This window comes from Protopterus annectens, chromosome 2.part0 (assembly GCF_019279795.1).
Source record: "Protopterus annectens isolate FY-2018-M chromosome 2.part0, PAN1.0, whole genome shotgun sequence".
In the NCBI taxonomy this organism is placed as follows: Eukaryota; Metazoa; Chordata; order Ceratodontiformes; family Protopteridae; genus Protopterus; species Protopterus annectens.
In genome coordinates this window covers 941,739,896-941,752,339 of record NC_056728.1, presented here as the reverse complement: position 1 = coordinate 941,752,339, position 12,444 = coordinate 941,739,896, and positions in this window count along the sequence as shown.

The window sequence follows — 12,444 nt, the reverse complement described above, 5'->3', positions numbered from 1 at the left end:
GGGCTAAATTCTTGGCTAGGCTTGTAAGGGCCTCAAGGCCAATAGCCTAATAACTTCCTATGATCCTATACCTGACTTGTGTACAAAATTAAAGGAAGTAAAACATTTTAACTGCTTGTATCTTGTTATCCATATAACAGAGCTTCTATTTTCTCAGTTTTTGTGTTATCTTTTGTTTAGTCTCTTTCCACATATCCTTAGCTGCCACACCAGAAACCTTTTTAATCCATACGCCTAAGTACGTCTTTTATCATGTCCTCATAAAAGTGTATATCACTGAACCAAGTCATGTGTGGGTACATAATTGACAGCTAATGTCTTTGTTTTAGCATCATTCATTTTGTATCCCAAAAATATTTGAAACTGCCTGAAATGTTCCACAACACTGAAATGTCCTTTTCTGGTGTTTTATTAGGTACTAAATAATACCATCTGCAAATAGAACCAGCTTTTCTAGACTACCATACCAATTATATCCTTGAATTTCTGAGTCCCTTATTTTCTTTACCAATGGTTCTAAATATAATGCAGATAGCAAAGGGGAAGAGGACACCCGCCTGCCTGGTTCCTCTGCTCAAACAGAAATTATCTGACAGGAACCCACCCACTTTAATGTTCGCCTCCAATCCCTCATATATCCTCCTAATCAACCTTATAATTTTATCAGGGAACGTCTTGCTCATAAATTCCCAGCTTATTCTGTCAAATGCTTTCTCTACATCAGGACCTACCAACAACAGTGGTGTTTTCTTACATTTTGCTTCCCTCTGGATCATCAGTGTTCTGTTAATGTTGTCAAATGTTTGCCTCTCCTCCACAAAACCACATCGAACCATATCTATTAATTGTGGCATCACTTTTGCCATTCTTTTAGCCATTACAGACATAAACACTTTATAATCATGCTTTAGGATTGAAATGGGCCTGTATGAAGCTGGATCTGATGTGCCTTTACCCTCTTTAGGTATTACAGCCAGCACCACTTTCTTCCAGGATGTTGGTGCTTCTACTTCTCTTAAAATACTATTAAATAAAACCTTCCAGATCTTTATCATTATTTCCCTCCCAGCTTCCAAACTTCCACAGGAATACTGTCTATTCCTGGGGACTTTCCTGTATGTTGGTTAAACATCACCATTTTTATCTCATATCCTCTTAGCCTAACTGTAAGTAATTGAGCCTCATCTACCTCTAACATTGGCATATTTGATTCTTCCATAAACATTTCCATTTGTATCTTTTCTTGATTTCCATATTTCTCTGCTTTATACAGACTTTCATAAAATTTCTGAAATATTTCTAGTACCTGTACAGGATCCCTTGTTATCGGCTGCCTAAGCTTGGTGAAAACCCTTTCAACTTTCTGATGCCTGAGTCTTTGCTCTAAAAGTTTTTGTGTTCTGGCATTATTATCAAAAAACAGTTGCTTAACAGCTATTTTTCTAAACTCATGCATGTTATTGAGGTAATCTCTTATTTTCTATTTAGCATTCTACAATTGTTCCTCTTCTTGTTCTGTGAGATTCCCCCTATTCTGCAAAACTTTAACCTTTGTCAGTCACTCTAAATATTCTTGTTACTTCTTAACCATGTCTATCTTTCTTTCATTTCCACCCTATTTTTAAACTCCACTTTAATTTTATCTCACTCCCTACCTATAGTCTCTGAAGAAATTTCTGTCTCTTCTAATAACTCCCAAATAATTTCCCCTGCCCCTTCCTTAAATTCCTCTTTTCAACAGATAGGTGGGAAAGCACCAGTGTCATTACCCTGAATTTTTATTTTCGTTTTTATTGGCACGTTATCTGAAATAGTTATTGCATACATATCAAAACTTTCAATTAAATGCATATGCTGCTCCTGTGAAATATATGCTCTGTCTAGTCTAGACCAGTTTTTGTATCTTGCGGAATAATATGTAAATTTACTCCAAACTCCCAGTACTGAATTCACACCTTCCATGCCAAATATTTTCATAAATATCTTCAAAAATCTACTTTCCTTTGTTACATTTTCCCTTCTGCCCCCGATACATCTTCACTGCTGCAAATCAAAGTCCAGTCCCACCTACAAGTAATATTCCTTGCTGAAAGCTGATTATTTATCCCAGCATTTGCTTCAGCTCCATTATAACAGTTTTAAGTGGAATGTAAATACATGCCAGTGTAATCCTCCTCCCTTGCAAGTAGCCCCGTAGTACTACAAATCTACCATTATTATCTTTTTATCTTTTTCTATCACTATTGGAGCTCCTCTCGTAACTAATATAAGTACTCCTCCTTTCCTCTGTCCCAGATATTCCACTGAATAACCTTTCTGTAAACCTTTCTTTATCAAATTCACATGGTCAGTTCTTTCCAAATGCGTCTCCAGTAGCATAGCTATTTGCACTCTGCATTTTTAGTATAGTTCACTACTCCTTCAGAATCATTATAAGTTTTGTGCTTTTTAAAAGAAGGTATAATCCTTCAGTCAAAGGTCTATGTACTCCTTCAAATGAATATGTTTGTGCACTTTATTATTGTATTTGGTATCCATTAGAAAACATGAGAAAAATCACATTTTAAACAGTCTACCCTAACCTTGCCTTTTCTATATTCACTGTCTGCGATCGTTATTCATGCAAGGAACACCTTCATTGAAGGTGCCTCACCTCTGATTCATGATTTATCACTAGTGGCTCTTAATCTCTACAAATTATTTTTGTTCATATGAAATGTCCAACCAGTTCCATTAAATGAATAGTTTAGAGTAGTAGTTTTGAATGACTATCCCCAGATCTGACATCATGAAAATGGAGCAAAAATCTGCATAGTATATTGTACCATTTGGCACCCAACATTAAGATGAACAAAGTTACCACAGGTTCATAGGTTGGTACTAGGCTATCTGCCCTAGGGCCTATACAAGCCTAGCAAAAACAATTCCCTGGCTATTTCTTCCCACAATGTTTACTTCACAGTTTTTAGTATTTAGGTACTTGGCATCCAGCTGCTGCACTGTCCTTGGTATGAGAAAGGCTTTCCGAGATATAGTTTATGAGGCTCTGTGGAAGGCACTAGAAGCATGTGGCTGAGAGGCATTGATTGCTGTAAGCAGTTTTTTTTAAAAGCATGAGCATAATTTCCATATTTCTGTAAATATATCCAAAACAAATGTGTAAAATTAACTTACAGGGCCTCTTCAGAAACAATACAACTGGCTTAGGAATTTTGCAGCTGATATTATGGCTCCGCTGGTAAGATAACAATCTGTTTACATATATTGTTCCTTCTGCTGCAGGGCTTGATGTTTTGTACAGAGAATATTACCTGTGGTATCAACTTAAATGTGATTTTTTAAATGTGTGATAACTGCACTGCTAGCAGCAATTATACAGTTTTGGCCAGTTGAAAACCAAGGTCTAGTGGCAAGAAAAGTCCAAGATGTTTAAATGTCTTTGTTTCATTATAACCTTTTGCTGCCTTTACAGCTATTGTGATTAAAACTGTTTCTATCAGACCTACCACAGAATTATGTGGAGGTTGTACCAGTCTTTGTCTGGGAGTTGGGTTTAGATCTGTTCACTAATCATGACCCTACCAGGAGTGTGGGACTCATATAAACATACCTCGATGAGTATACAAAGTTTTCTTTCGCAACAAGATTCAGGTCCAAGGAGAAGGCTTTCGTCATATATCTCCCTCAGACAGAAAGTATCACTTCATCATCATCATCATCATCATCATCATCATCATCATCATCATCTATGCCACGTCTTTAATCCTTTAACTGTGAATAACAAGCTATCTCATTACTGTGGGCAATGACAGGAATCTGATTTTACCATGAAAATGTTTCTGCCTTCAGGATGCTTCAGGTGTACTTATTTCGTTAGTACACTAACTGCAGTACAAAATATATTCAAAAAAACAATTAACTTACAACTTTCCATTGAAATTAATGGGAATTAGAGCTGAATGTTTGACAGCAAGCTATTCACTAACATGCTGTCTTCCTTTTATAATACCTGTGCACTAACAGGTCATGGGTATCTGATACATGACATTCCCTATTTCCATAAGCAGTAAGATCAGTTATGTACATTTAGCTGATCCCTTTGCTTATGTGTAAAGAGTGTCTCTTGGTTGATTAGCAGATTCACTGCTAAGACTGATGCTTTTACTCTGGGTGCTGTCACTGGGGTGGATCACACATTAGGAAGCTGGGACTTGTGTGAAGTCACTGCTTAGCTCAATAACTGCAGTGGATTTTTTATTAGAAAAAACATAAACCCTGCACTGTAAACTATTGAGGAGGAAGACTGGAATCTGTTTTGATTGCTACAGGGTGATATTACCAACAAAAAAGGGAGAAAGTCCTTGGAATTTCTGAAGAACTCCCAGAAGTGGGAAATTCTACCTGAAGAGACTGCATTTAGAATGCTGTAGGTAGGTTTGGGTGTGCTGGTATCATATACTGGCACTATGCCTGAGAAGACTTGAAAACAATCACCAATCATCACCCATGTAGAAAATACTTTTCTTTATCTAAACAGGGCATGCATTTATAGAAGCAAAAGTGTGTGAGACAGAAATAAGGCTCATTTTACTGCTTGTGAGTACTGCAGTCATGCATTACAGTAACATATACCTTTTCCAGTAGGAATTGTTTTTTCTTGTTTTTTTTTGAGAGAGAAAGATGAGATGTGTAATGCTATGGGGAATTCTATACAGGAAAAATAAATCCTAGAAGGGTTACACTTCTTGAGACTATTGCTGTAGACAGAGACTGCCATTACTGAGTCAATGGAAATGTGGGGAGCTTGAATTGATATAAGGAATTCCACAGAGGAAAAATATAACTAAATTGCATTGAGAACATGAGCATTGCTTGTGACAAGTGCATTTTATCATTATTGTGACAGGAAAATGGATGGGGGCTTTTGTTGCGATATAAGGAGTACTACAGAGAAAAAAACAATAATAATGCCACTGCATTGAGACAGATATTTCTTACTGTTATTAAGATTTATAAAAATCATTGTATATCAAGACTATATATTCCCTGTTCTGAAGGAGGCATGGACCTCCTTGAAATTGATTACATGTATAGATATGCAATTGTAGGACTGCATACATATCTGCTGACCTCACAAGATCCAAATGTAGTGAAAGTTTTAAAACATAAGGAGATTAAGTCTAAGATGACATCCCTGCTTAATTTAGCAGAAGCATATTGACGTCAAGCAGGAATGGAAATCAAACCAGAAGTAGATAAAAAGCAGGCAGCAACAGAATGTGCCAAAAAACAAAACAAGGAATGTAAAGTGAAGGATCAGATGAGAAGGCAAGAAATGTGGAAAATGCATAAATATAGTAGCAAGTACAGAAAACTTTTTGAACAATCTCATGTCAATCAGGACCGAATGCAAGAATGGTTAAGAACAGGAGAATTTAAACCAAACGATGAAAGGTTAATATTGACAGCCCAGGATACTGGATTACATACATGTTGTTTAAAGAGTCCATTAAATATGCTGGAGAAACAGACAAGTGCAGGTTTTGTAAAACAGAATTGGAAACAGTCACACATGTTGTTGCTGTGTGTGATATAGTAATGGCAGAAGGACTGTAAAACAAAACGCACAATAATGTGCCAGGATTGTTGCATTGGGGATTGTGCAAACATTATAATATTGAAGTAACTGAAAAGCATTGGAAACATCAACCATAAAGCATTACAGACAGTGATGAAGTTTATATCACATGGGACCACCCATTACCAACAGTTCAAAAAATAGATGCTAGAAAACAGAACCAGTAGTCCATGAAAAGAAGACATTAGCATTGATCAGTGAAATTACTACACTCAATGACTACAGTGTCTTATGTACAGAGAGACACAAAGTCATAATATACCAGGATTTGTAGGCAGAAACAAGGGCAATGTAGAAGGAGGATACCCAGACAGTTCCAATAGTAGTATGAGCAATGGGTCTTATAAAAAAGAATCTACAATCGTATTTAGATATGTTGCCAAAACATGTATCTCCTTATGAATTGCAGGAGGAGTCATTACTGGGGACACTGCAGGTGCTGCAAAAAGCATTTCTGGCTAACATCAAAGATTAAAACAATACTAATCTCATGAATTTTAATCAAACTTTGACTTAAGAACAGGGTCCATTCCTATCACGGTATTAGAAGACTTGAGAAATTAAGATTAAAAAATTATAATATTACACTACTTTTGAACACTGTGTTAACCAGACATTATTGGCCCAGTGGTTCATTTCCCGGAGTGAAATTGCGATGTTCAGGGTGTTTGATAACATGCCATTTCAGCAAAATGGTCTCGATGTTGCAAATTTCCCGTAAGTGGTTTTTCGACAATATAAAGTAGATCCATTTCATGACCTCAGTCTTATTTTTCATCTCCTTAGCTGTTATCATAGCCACCACCAACGACTTCCTTTTCACTGGAACTGATGTAGAATATTGAACAGATGGATACTTCTTCAGGTTTGGAGTTTGCATTAACTTTACAGAGGTTCCAAAATAACTAATAGTCTGTGTTAATGGCTCTGCCCCTCTTGCACTCACCAGGAATGACTTCCAAGCTGCATTAGATACATTTGCAGAAACTTACAAAATACTAGATTTTGTTCAAAATCTTGAAGACCAAATAGAGCACATTATAAATGATCATCTACTATTCAGCACTGTGAGATAAACCCCAGAGAAAGTTTGACTCTTCTCCTTTCTGTGTCAGCATGCATGAGCAGTACAGTTCATTACAGGATCGATTGTACTAATCCTTGTTGAGGAAAACTCTCTTAGTGCATTTTTACCAACTGTGACAGAAGAAAAACATGATATCCCTATCCTTCACTATGGTTTTAAAACTTGGGTTTCTTACCAATGTTGTCTAAAGATCACTGCACAGAACCACCATTGATTGCTTCAACAAATCAGACACACCCAGGGAAAATAAATAAATTAAAATATGTTTTCCTTTATGTCCAGTGTTATCAGAGTGGTGGCAGGGATGTTAAAGATCTAGTGACACTTAATTGAGAAGCTCAGAGGAAATTCCTCCTGTGTCCTAGCAACCTTGCTCCTTTTCTATGAAATACTTCCTTGTTTCTTTTGTGGAACCAACTTGGTCAATGAAAAATAAGTAAAGAAACAAATGATCCTTAGACATTATTTCTGCTTATTTGGACATGTTTGGATGTCTGACTCCCTACTGACAATAAACATTGTGTCTTGTCAGTTTACCATTAGCCAGAGATCCTACATAGCAAAGCAAAGATTATGAAAAAGCAGTGGTGTACCTCAGAAAAACAGAAGAATGACCAGTGCACCCCAAGAAAACAGATATGGATACCACAACCTTGAAGACGTTAGCCATCAAACATTTTTAGTATACAATACCTTCATCAAGCAGTGGCCTGCTTTGAAAAGGAGCAATCCTGGGTTTGAAATTGAAAAAAAAGAGAGGGTGAGGAGAATTAGGAAATAAATATAATGGGTTGATAGATTTCTCCCTTCCAAAATCTGAAGTGCTTGAGATTGAGAATATCTCTCTCTGGATTGAAGATTGGATTATTTATATCCTCACATTTCATAAGTGAACCTAACAGATATTATAATAAAGATCATGGGATTGTTGTACTTTTCTGTCATTTCATTATTTAGATGAGTTCCCCCTCCAGCATTTGCAAGTCTTGAATCACTAGAAATATATACCCCCTAAATATGCCAGGTTAATATCATGGTAGTGATGATGAGAATATTGATTGCAATGTCTGCAATATCTAGGTAACCACACAAAGTGTGATATCACACATTGTGCCAGTAAGGGCTGTCAAAGATATCAGTGTCATACCTTTAGCTGTGTGTGTGCTAATGATATTCTATGGTCTGATTACATGGGTGGGGTATCTTCTGTGATCATTGGGCAACATTCCTGTTATTTTGTTTGAACCTAATTAATAGTTCATTCTCATGGCTCAGACAGCAGATGAAGTACACCTGCTCCTTTTATAGTGCCATTATTTAGGCCTATGGCCACTTTATCAACTGTAGAGGAATTCAGCCCCTCCTCTGCCACTGCCCCTAACATCAGAGTCCAGTGTAAGTCTACTTATCCAGCAGCCTTCCTTTTTCTGTTTTACTCTGAAATGTCACTTTGTGTTACCTCCAGTTCCCATTCTGCTACCACACCTTCTTTACTCCATTTGTCTGCCCCCTGTTATATTGAGTTCTAATTCATTATTTTGGTCTCTGTTGTGTTCTACTCCATCTTATGTCTATCATTTTTATAGCATCTATGTTCCTATTGTTTGCTTCTATTTTCCAACTAACAAGGTCAATAGGTGCTGCATTTGTTGACCTAATAAAAACTTTTGATACAGTAGACCATAATCCCCAATTAAGCTCACTTACTGTAATTGGAATGAACCCAAAAACAACATAAGATTTGATTATTTCCTAGACAAAAGACAATCTAAAGTTAAGCTAGGTGCTATATTCCCTCTATTCTCAACTCATGTGGTCACAAGACCTCCATATAACTTCATTCTATTCTCTCTTTTCATTAGTAAGTTGCCCTGTGACCTCTTAAAAGTTCCTATCATCCTATGTGCTGATGACATGATCATTTACAGATCCAACCCCTCACATACACATATATTTAAAAAAAAAACAGTTGGAATCAGACCTCTTTAAAAACTCTAACTGGCTTATCACCAAAAACTAATCCTCAACACACAAACACAAAAAAGAATGCTTTTTGATACATTACAGTATCTAGGAATCTGATTTCTGGCTACATCATAAGCCTACAAAAGTATGTCCAACTCACCTTTCCTGGTCCAAGAAAATTACTCACTTATTTTCCAAAAAGGCAGAGCTGAACTGCCATAAGTAAAGGAATATTTTTTACCCTAGCTTGAATATGGACTGTTGTTAGTTGCCTCAGTGAAGAATAACAAATCATTCCAAATCACTTGCAATTACAACTGCCATGTTATTGCCCTTAATCCCCCACCCCCCAAAAAGACAGCACCACTGCTTCTTTTTAGGAAAGATCCATAACATCATAGAACCACTTTTATAATAGCAGGCCTGGTTTATAAATTGACAAACCTAACCTTGTTTCCCTTCCTAGCATAAAGGCTACACAAGAAATCATCTCTGCATAACCCAAAAACTCTCCCAGAGTATATAGCCAACCTGCAACTCTCCTACTTCAGACTCCACTCCATCAGGACTTACAGATTGATTAGAGCTCTCCCAGTGTGAAAAAAGAAACTTTGGAACACAGCCAGGAAAAGCCATTCAATTGGTTTGTCAGTACATGTCTGGATGTCAGCAAAAATGAAATCTGGAGAAAGCAAGAGAAAATCAACTAGAAAAAAGATAAGAAAAAACACAGGTGGAGAACAGCCTTGCAACTGCTCAATAAAAACTAGCTCAGGTTTCAGCCTTAGTACAGGAGATGTCTTCCAGTAATTTAAGAGTAAAAAATAAATCAAATGCATTCAGTGGTGTTTTAAATAGGCATGACACTGGAGAAATGCATACAGTCAAATGACAAACATCTGCAAAGACTAGAAAAAGCTTTAAATAAATATTCAGATGAGCTGAGAAAACTACAGAAATTAGAAGCTGAAGTAAAGAAAAGACTGGCTAAATATGAGGCTTCCCAAGAGGAACTGCTTCAAAAATAGTAGAGATAGAAGACAGAACACAGAGAGAAAACCTGAAATTATCTGCTGTACCAAACAACTGGAAGGAACAGATTGCATTAATTTTATGAAAACATAAATAAGCAACTGGACTGGTATTCCACAGCCAGATTTGTTAATTAAAAGGGCACACCATAGCCATGGGAAATAAGCCAAGACCTATTGTAGTAAAGATGTAGTCATATCACCAAATTGTGGCAAAAGAGTAAAGTATTGCCAATCTTGATAAATGCCTAAAAAGATATTTTAATGTAGGGAATATTTTGAATTAGTTTCATGTTTTTTCAGGACATAAAATAAATGAAGGTAAAGCAAAGGCTATAGTGGTAAACAATGCTCCCTCACATGAATTGGCTCAGCAATACCCATATTTAATGTTAAATATTTAAATGTTTGGATTAAAAAAGTATCTATTATGGCAATTATGGATATGTGGGAATAGACTAAGCAAAAGATAAAAAACTGAGAAGATGGAAGGTTTTAAATATTGATATGGATAGTGAGTTACAAGCAGTGAAATATCTTTCTATCAATATTATAATTTGCAGGGATATCTGATTTACCGAAGGGTATGATTATGCATTTTTTAGCATTTAGTCTCAGACCACGGATTTGGCATCAGTCATTTGTCATTTTTAGGCCTGTTTTTAGGATGTCAACATCATTTGGGATTCAATGATTGCTCCCAGCTTATAGTCATTAGCAAACCTGGTGAGCCAGAAGCCACCAGCCCTGGCAATCACTTCAGAGAAGTATATACTAAACAGGAGGGGTCCCAGTCCTGACACCATTAGTGTCAGGTTTCTTATCAGATGTGAATTCACCTATTTGGACAACATATGTCTTGTTAATGAGCCAGTTTGCTATCTATCTGATGATATAGAGGTTTATGCCTAACTCACTAAGTTTATTTATGATCCCCAATTGGGGAATTTTGATGAAAGCTTTGGCCAGATCTAGATAAGTGGTATGCACTGTTTTACCCTCATTCATGGTCCTGGTGACTTTCTTGAAGAAGTCCACCAGACTGAGCAGGCAAGACCTCCCTCTGACAAACCAAATTGGGCCTGGTCTAGTGTTTGGAGAGTTTCTATGTCATTATTGATCAGGTCCATGATAATTTTCACCATGGCCTTGCAGACAAGACTCATCAAGCTTATGGGACTGTAGTTCCGTGGGTGTGTTGATGCCCCCCCCCTTATGCAGAGGTACAGCTGTTACAATCCTCCATTCTTCTGGGACAAAGCCTATCTGGAGACTGTGGTTAAAGAGGGCTTCTAGTGGCCCTGATAGATTCTGTTTTGTTATTTAAGAAACATCCTATAATGCTGTTGGGACCCATGGAGGCTGGGCTGTGTTTTTGGCTTTAGCGAGTGCAGTAAGGACCTAGTCCCTCGTAATGACTAGTAGGGTTGCGGGTATTTCTTTGGGTACAGTAGGATGTGATGGGGGAGAAGCTTGAACTGAACTTGTTGGCCAGCAGGTTTGTTATAGTTTCAGGCTGGGTGTTAGTGTTGCCGTTCAGGATTAACTGTGCAAATTGCTGTGAGTTTCCCCCTGAGGTTACAAACATAATTAAAAAAAAAAAAAAAAAAACCTTATCCTTCTCTTTCACCCGGGAGTCTATCTTTGCCTCATAGTCTGCTTTGGCAGATTTGACCAGCTCTCTAATTTGTTTGTTTAGACTGATGAGTATCTTTTTGCACTGTTTTGTCTGTTCCTTCTTGGCCCTGAAGATGACTTTTTTCCTTTTGTTGAATAGCCTGTTTATGATCAGGTTTCACCAGGGTGGTTTATTTTTGTCAGTAATGATAGATTTGATTCAGACAGGTACTGCCTCCTCTACAAAACTATGAATGTGGTTGCACAGTGCTTTTGTATACAGCTCAGAGTAGGCCTCAGTGTCATCGAGGTTCAGAGGGGCTTGTAAGTTTAATAAGCTCTGACTTAGTTTGAGCTAATTGGCCTTACAAAGTTCTTAACAGGTTTGGAGTTTGATGGGAGTGGTAGGTTAGTTTTAATACTAAAAGAGATATTTTTGTGGTCAGATCTTACCAGAGAGGAGTTATTGCACAGGAGAGAGCAGCATCTCCCCATGTTCATGAGTACTAGGTTTAGGATATTTATACAGAATAGAACAGCAAAGGCTACCAGACAGTAGCATAAAATACTCAAAACACTCTAGTGCTTCGGCAAACAGCCTTCCAGGAGTAGTACAAAGTAACCATACATAAACATCTTATATAGTCAATACTATTATACAATCAGTTAATTAATTAATTATACAATTAGATATTTCCAATTAACCTCAGAGTTTAAACCTAAAGGCAACAATGTATTCAATTTTAAAATATAAATAGATTCTTTACATAAAAGTTTATCTTTTAAAACACATCTCCCCAAGTCTTACACAAATTTGTTCAAGAATACAACCCTGCAATAAAGAGAAATTGCTATCATATTTATCCCTAAAATCCATAGCAATAGCGCTCTCTACTTTTTGTTTTTTAATGTCCCTGATGTGTTCTTGTAATCTGATTCTAAACTTTCTCCAATCAGATGTCAGAATAAAAGTCCGTGCCCCTCAACCATTTTTTTCCTAGTTGAAGTTACCGTTACCAGTGAAGCAGATGAAAATGGATGAGAAGGAGAGGTCTGTGAGCAGGGGAAGGAAAGGGAGATGACAACAGGCAGAGGGAATACAGCCT